We start from the raw sequence: 8,219 nt of genomic DNA on the forward strand, positions 1-8,219 counted from the left end.
TCCACAAATTCATCTGGAACAGGCCACTGCCCAGGACGAGAGCCACCAGCAGAAGGATCTCCAGGAAGAACTAGGTGCTGAGACCCATCCACAGCAATACTGAATTCTAAGGACACATATTCTTCTTTAATTTTGGTTACCCTTGTGTCATAGGTTCTGATTTTGCCTAGCCAGTGACCTAGCATGGTTGCTTCTGGGCCTAGATTATTATTATTATTATTATTTTGATCATACCACTTGAGAGACCTGAGGAAGCCAATATAAGCCACAAACACCTTCTACACATGTTCTTCATATCGGGATCAAGATAAAAAGACACTGCCTTCAGGTGTGAACACACCAGTGAGGGAAATTCCAGCTCACCTACAGGTGATCACACCTAATGTGATTCATGTGACTGTGACTCAGTTCTTGAGAAGAGAAGAACGCATCAAAAATATACTTGAGATACAGAAATCCTGAGACAAAAATTTCTCAGAAGACTACATTTACCAGCAAGTGGACTCTGCCTTGGGGTAACATGACATAGAACCTCCTATGTTGAACGGACCCAGGAATCTTGAAGAGACCATTAAAATTGTGACTGCCTCACTAGCATGTCTCTTAGGCAAGCACTTGCCTGTAGTGGGTGTAGTAGGTGCTATCAATATGCAGTGATAAATGCTAATTGGCTTTATTTTTGTTTGCTTTTTGTTTCAGAATTTTGTTTATGGTTCATTTGGTTTTGGTTTTGCTATTTTGATGTTATTTATTCTTGTTATTAGTACCATAATTTTCAAAGTTTATCCACTGTTTATGTTCACTATTGTGTAGTAGGTACTATCAATATGCAGTGATAAATATTAAATAGCTTTATTTTTGTTTGATTTTTGTTTTAGATTTTAGTTTATGGTTCATTTGGTTTTGGTTTTGCTATCTTGATGTTATTTATTCTTGTTATTAGTACCATAATTTTCCAAGTTTATCCATTGTTTATGTTCACTATTGTGTAAAATATATTGTTTATTAATAAAAAAGCGATTTCCAACTTTTCACACTTAATCCCAGCTTCTTTAATCAAGTGTGGTGTCACACAGCTTTAAGCCCCAAATTTCCAGGTACAGGTGGAAGGCATGGGTCAATACCTAGTGGATGTCAACCACTTGCCCATTGGCAGTTGGGCCACAGGTGCCTTTGTGAAGCTCCTGATGGCAGTACTGATGGTGAAGGAGATCAGGTGGCATCCTGTGTGCATGGTGCTTGTTCTCCTGGAGGCCACCAGTAGCTTCACCCTTCAGTGTTGTATGCAGGGAAAGGCAAAGGAAACAGTAATAGATAATAAGATCCCGAATGGAGACTTGTCTAGCAGCTGCCCCCCAAATCCTGGGGCAGGTGTCCCTGGAGAACTTAGGGTTTGGAATCTCTGCTCTCTTCCCTCTAGATCGTCGGGAATGTTCACCATGCAGTGGAAAATGTCAGGCTGGAATATGTCCCCATGGTTCCCCAGTGACTCCCTGGGCACACCAAGCAGAGGTCAGGAGTGATGCAACCAGTGACAGAAATAACATTTAGGCCTTATGGAAAACCTTGACCAATCTTTCCCCCATGTCATTCTCTTAAGGCAACCCTACAGAGGACAACCGTCTTCACATTCTGTGGTCACTGAGGAGCAGAAGAATCTGGGTCTTGGACACAACCAATGGTGTGGGAGGTGTCTGAGTCTCAGAGCAGTGAAGCCAGAGGGCACTAGAGAAAATAACCCCATTTATCTTGTGTCTGAGGGCCTGAGGTTACCTGACAGGGAGGTCTCTGTCTTTGGATAGAGGAGGGAGCATCTTTGGTTTGGTTTTGGGTTTTAGACAGATTCTCATTTTATTCCACAATGGCCTTGAAGTTACTATTTCTAAGGTTCTCTACCTGGGTTCATACCTATGCCCATTAAAATCACAGATATTTATACTATAATTCATTTGTAAATTTAAAATTTTCATTTGTTAAGTTACAAGGAAATTATTTCAGTACCGGGATGGACAGCATGAGGAAGTATATCATAGGTCACATAACTGGGAAGGCTGAATACCACTCAACTGCATGGTGGAGGCTCCTGCCTCTAACTCCTGACTGCTGGGACTTTACCTGGTCCTTGCAGTGTGTGGGATCTAACCCAGCCTTTTGTGTATAAGAGAAATGTGCCCTACCACTTGAACAATGGTCCTCACCACATCACAGCCATTTCTGGAGGCAGGCCCGTGTCTTCAGGCAGGTGGATAGTATAGGAGTCACCCCTTTGACACTTGGGCACCCAGACATTCACAGCTAATGACAACAACAGAAACATTGCAGTGTTCAGGCAGTACCAAGACTGTTCTGGATGCTGAAGAAGCCCCTTGTGATTGGTCGAAATATCAAGAGTAGAACTGGAGCTGTGGTCATGACTGTGAATGAAACTTCCAGAAGGAAGCTGCATCGTTTTGGGAGCCAACACCCGCCTGGAGGCACATAGGAAAGAGTTGAAGAGGTTAAGAATCCTGATCTGTGTCCTACTTCAAATTCACCATCATATCCAGTGGCCTCAACCTGGTGTGGTAGTTCCTTCTGTTTTAGTGTTGCTTTCATTGGTTAATTAATAAACTGCATGGCCTGATAGGTTAGAACATAGGTGGGTGGAGTAAACAGAACAGAATGCTGAGAGGAAGAGGAAGTGAGCACAGATGCCATGCCACTGCTCTCCAGGGCAGATGCAATGAAGCTCCAACCCAAGATGGACATAGGCTAGAATCTTCCTGGTATGCGCAAGTGGTGCTACACACATTAATAAAAATCGGCCAAGCAGTGTTTATATGCATACAGTTTGTGTATCGTTATTATGGGTCATAAGCTAGCCAGGCGGTCAAGAGCTGGGTTGTAGGATTGCAGCCCCTCAGCTCCTTACAACAGAGGATCTATACATGTTTTTCTTTGGGTTCACCTTATTACTTAGCTCTTATAGGCTCGCAAACTATATGCTCAATGTCCTTTGATATTGGCTAGTATCCACTAATGAGTGAGTACACACCATATTCATCTTTTTGGGTCTGGGTTACCTCACTCAGGATAGTGTTTTCTATTTCTATCCATTTGCATGAAAAATCATGATGTCATTGTCTTGTACCACCGAGTAATACTCGTGTGTGTGTGTGTGTGTGTGTGTGTGGGTGGGTGTGTGTATGTATGTGTGTGTGTGTGTGTGTGTGCGTGCGTGCGCCATAGCTTCTTTATCCATTCTTCCATTGATTGAGTATCTCTTGGGTATATTTCCAAGAGTGGAATTGCTGGATCCTGTGGTAGGTTGACTCCCAGTTTTCTGATAAACCACCACACTGATTTTCAAAGTGGTTGCATGACTTTTTTTACATTTGCTATCTTAGTTTGCTTCATGTTGTTGGATAAGATACCCAAGGCTGAATAATTTATAAGAAGAAATTTGGTTCAATTGCAGGTTTTGGAGGGTCAAAACCTATATTGGTTGAACCCCATATGCTTGGCCTATCACGTGATCCTCTGGCCCTATCAGTAGCAGGAGTTCTTGGGAGGGAGATCACATGGCGATGAGGAAGCAGTAGAGTCAGTTGAGAGCCTGGACTACCTTTATATCAACCTGCTCTCCAGATGAGCAGTGTAGTCCCTGTATCCTTCCCTAAGGCACTGCTGACAACACTACCATGCTGAGTTTTGGGTGGGTGAAACCACAGCACTGGCCTTGACATCTCCCATCTGTCATTATTTCCAGGTTTGTTAAAAAGCTTGCTGTAGACTGAATTGACCTTATCGGCTGCTATGGTAATGTGCATCTGTAATATCCTCAGCCGGCCCCTGTGTTAAAGGGTGGGTCTCCAGCCCATGGTGCTTTGGGTAGTAGGGGGGACCTATAAGAAATGGAGACTAGAGGGAAGATTTCCATAGGCATGCTGCCCTGGAGTGAGACACTGAGAGCCCAATCTGTCCTCTTCTTTCTCATATCTGGACTGTGAGGTGAAGGGCTTGTCATGTGCTGCCACCACAAGGGGCTACCTCACCACAGGCACAAAACAGTGAACACAATCAATCAGAACTAAAAGCCTTTAAAATGGAAACTAAAGTAAATCCCTTCTCTTTACCCTTGACTATCTCTGGAAATTGTTAGAGTAACAAACACGTACACCCTTACGTCTGCATATTTCCTTGTGCCCAGAGCTTCATAATAAAAATAGTTAAAAAGAAAAACCAAAAAGGCACAAACCTATTAATAGGTTATCTTGCTATGTTGTTTATCCAATCAGTTTTGTCCTCCTCAAATAACCATAATGTTTGTTCCTCTCCCTCAAATATTTGAATCTTGTGTTTCTTTGTCTTATCTTATTGCTTAGGCTAGGAATGCAGTCTCATCCTGGCCAATCTCAGGTTCAGAGGCCACTTTGAGTTGTCATCGCTGGGGAGGCCTCTTTAATTCTGCCATTAAATTCAGTGCTTCCCTTCGATGTTTCTTTGTGTTCCTTGCGTTGGACAGCTTTCATAATTCCATGTCAGTTTTTACTAGGAAATGATGTGTAGTTCCGTAAAAGTGTGTATTCAACATTCACAGAGACGGTCATGCAGTTTTCCTCCCTAACCTATTAACAGCGTGGAATTATTAACAGATTTCCAGATAGTAAACCACACTTACTTTCATGAGAAAAAGCCTTGCTTCCTCACGGTATGTTGGACTTTCAGTTATTTTCTGAATCATTTTTGCTGTTTTGTAGAGAATCACTTGTCAACCACATTCCTAATCATATGGTTGATGTATGAAGTCAGGAATATTCTGAAAACTCTTGGAACATCCTGGATACATGATGTGGAAAGTTCCAGATCTTCATAAATGAAATGGCTTATTGAAAAGTAATGAAACACCAAGACAAAAAGGCAACCTACTGACTGGGAGAAGATCCCCAACCCCGCAACAGAAAAAGGTCTGATCTCCAAAATATATAGAGAACTCAGGAAATTAGACTTTAAAATGCTAATTAACCCAATTAAAGAATGGGGCACTGAACTGAACAGAGAATTCTCAGCAGAGGAAGTTCAAATGGCCAAAAGACACTTAAGGTCATGCTCAACCTCCTTAGCAATCAGGGAAATGCAAATCAAAACAACTTTGAGATATCATCTTACACCTGTCAGAATGGCTAAAATAAAAAACTCCAATGATAGCCTTTGCTGGAGAGGCTGTGGAGGAAGCGGTTCCCTCATCCATTGCTGGTGGGAATGCAGACTTGTGCAACCACTGTGGAAATCAGTTTGCTCTTTTCTCAGGAAATTCGGGATCAACCTACCCCTGGACCCAGCAATACCACTCCTGAGAATATACCCAAGAGATGCCCTATCATATGACAAGAGCATTTGTTCAACCATGTTCATAGCAGTATTATTTGTAATAGCCAGAACCTGGAAACAACCTAGATGCCCCTCAATGGAAAATGGATGAAGAAAGTGTGGAATATCTACACATTAGAGTACTACGCTGCGGTGAAAAACAATGATTTCTCGAATTTTGCATGCAAATGGATGGAAATAGAAAACACTATCCTGAGTGAGGTAACCCAGACCCAAATAGATGAATATGCGATGTACTCACTCATAATTGGTTTCTAGCCATAAATAAGGGTCACGGAGTCTACAATTGGTGATCCTAAAGAAGCTAAGTAAGAAGTTGAACCAAAGGAAAAACATATAGTTATCCTCTTGGCTATGGGAAGTAGACAAAGTTGCCGGGGAGAAAATTGGAATCTTGTTGGTGGGGTGGGAAGGGGGTAAGGGGAGATGGGGAGAGAAAAGGGAGAAGGGGAGAATGGGCGGAAACTTGGGGAAAAAGGAACATTGGGATAAAGGAAGGTAGGATACGGGAGCACGGAAGCACAATTCTTAGGTAAGGGAGCCACCTTAGGGTTGGCAAGAGACTTGAACCTAGAGTGGCTCCCAGGAGCCCAAGGCGATGTCCCCAGTTAGTTCCTTGGGCAGCTGAGGATAGGGAACCAGAAATGACCCTAGCCTATGGAAATACTGACGAATATCTTGCATATCATCATAGAACCTTCATCTGGTGATGGATGGAGATAGAGGCAGAGACCAACACTGGAGCACTGGACTGAGCTCCCAAGGTCCCAGTGAGGAGCAGAAGGAGGGAGAACATGAGCAAAGATGTCGGGACCACGAGGGGTGCACCCACCCATTGGGACAGTGGAGCTGATCTACTGGGAGCTCACCAAGGCCAGCTGGACTGTGACTGAAAAAGCATGGGTTAAAACTGGACTCTCTGAACATGGCGAACAATGAGGGCTGATGAGACGCCAAGGACAATGGCACGGGGTTTTGATCCTATGCAATGTGCTGGCTTTGTGGGAGCCTAGCCAGTTTGGATGTTCACCTTCCTAGATATGGACAGAAGGGGGAGGACCTAGGACTTACCACAGGGCAGGGAACCCTGACTGCTCTTTGGACTTGAGAGGGCGGGGGAGGGGAGTGGGAGGAGGGGGAGAAGGATGGGAGGAGGGAGAGAAGGGTGGGAGGAGGGGGAGGGAAATGGGAGGCTGGGAGGAGGTGGAAACTTGTTTATTTTCTTCCTTTTCTCATTAAAAAAATTAAAAAAAAGAAAAAAAAGAAAAGTAATAAAATGAAAAAGCAGAATTGTGAGGTAGATCTGAAGCTAGTGGATGATCTCTCCGAAATTAATCTGCTTGCTGCCTTTATAGGCATTACTTCTTTCATTCAATCCCCAGGAGTCTAAACAAAGTTCAGGGACAGGGAGAATTGCAGGTCCCATTCTCTTATCCTGGTGGATGACAGATACATCAGAAAGACAACATTCATAATTGTCACTTGATTTGCAACTTTGAGAAGAAGTATGTAGTAACCCTCGGTTTGGAGGTTCACCCTTGTGTTCCATATCAACAGAGGAGCTATCAAGTTTGATCTGTGAGACACAGCTGGCCAGGAGAAGTTTGGGGCCTGCATGATGGCCACTGCCACCAAGCCTAGTATTCCATTATAATGTTTGCTGTGGGAACAAGATTTACTTGTGAAAACAAACCTAATTGGCATAGATAATGGTTATATGTTAGTGAAAATATCCCCATTGTGTTGTGTGGCTACAATATGTCTATTCAAGAGGAAAATGAACGCATAATGTCATGTCTTCCATTTAAAGAAAAATCTTAAGTTCAGAGACATTTCTGCTTAAGTAAGGACAAATTTGAAAAGCCCTTTTTCTTGCAAGCCAAAAAGCTCACTGGAGATTCTAAGTTGGAGTTTGTTGCCATGCCTGCTCTTGCCCCACCTCATGTGAGCTGGTTATGGACCAGCTTTGGCAGCACAGTGCACCTATGATTTAGAGGTTGCTCAAATGTCTGCCCTCCAGGATGAGGATGATGACCTGTGAGAAAGTGGGGATGGACGCCTGCATCCTCAGAGGTCCAGCTTTGCAGCCCAGTGTCCTGTGATGTCCCTGTGTGCCAGCTCACATAGCTATGTAGAATGTGTGATTTTCTTGGATGCTGAAGGAGACGAATGGGCTCCAGAGTAAATGTGGAAGTTAGAACAAACCTTAGCTTTGTTTAGATTGAAATAAACTATGTGGAATACAGATGTTTACTTCCTGAACTTCAATGATAAGGCTGTGTGGTCACAATGAAATATTCAGTGGTGAGATCTTGTTTGTTATTCTCATCCCTATTCCCATTTTTTTAGAAACATAAAAACGTTTAAAATAATCCTAAAAAAATTGAAAAAGTCTGGTCTCTATTGGTGAAATATGTCTTTAATCCCAGTACTCAAAAAAAAAAGGGGGTAGATCTCTGTGAGGTCGAGGCCTGTCTGGTCTACAGTGTGAGTGCCAGGACAGCCAAGGTAAATGGTGAGAACCTGTCCCCTAAATAAATAAAGAAAGAAATATGAGAAAAGTAAGCTACGATATGGAGGCGGTTTTAGCTGTGTTGAATCGAAATTTGAAGGTGTTAATGCTAAAACGGTTTCTATCATTTTGATAAAAGGTTATAGGAACTCAAATCTCAGAAGCAGAAATCACAATACCTAAGTTTCTGGGTGATACTTTCTGTCTCCAAATAGGATGAAAGGAAATCAAAAAGGAAGATACTGTGGGTATTTTTACTCAGAATTTTACCAGAAGAGAACCCCAACATTTGATTTCTCAGCAACATCTTCCTAAAGGAAAGGAGTTCATAATGTAT

At 42.8% G+C, this 8,219-nt stretch overlaps 1 pseudogene; it reads left to right on the forward strand.

The window, feature by feature from the left end:
- Positions 1 to 1,112: 1,112 nt before the first annotated feature.
- LOC121460662 lies at positions 1,113 to 7,411 on the forward strand (annotated as a pseudogene).
- Positions 7,412 to 8,219: the final 808 nt, after the last annotated feature.

This window comes from Microtus oregoni, unplaced genomic scaffold (assembly GCF_018167655.1).
Source record: "Microtus oregoni isolate MIOR12 unplaced genomic scaffold, Mior012 000000F_ref0000247, whole genome shotgun sequence".
NCBI lineage: Eukaryota > Metazoa > Chordata > Mammalia > Rodentia > Cricetidae > Microtus > Microtus oregoni.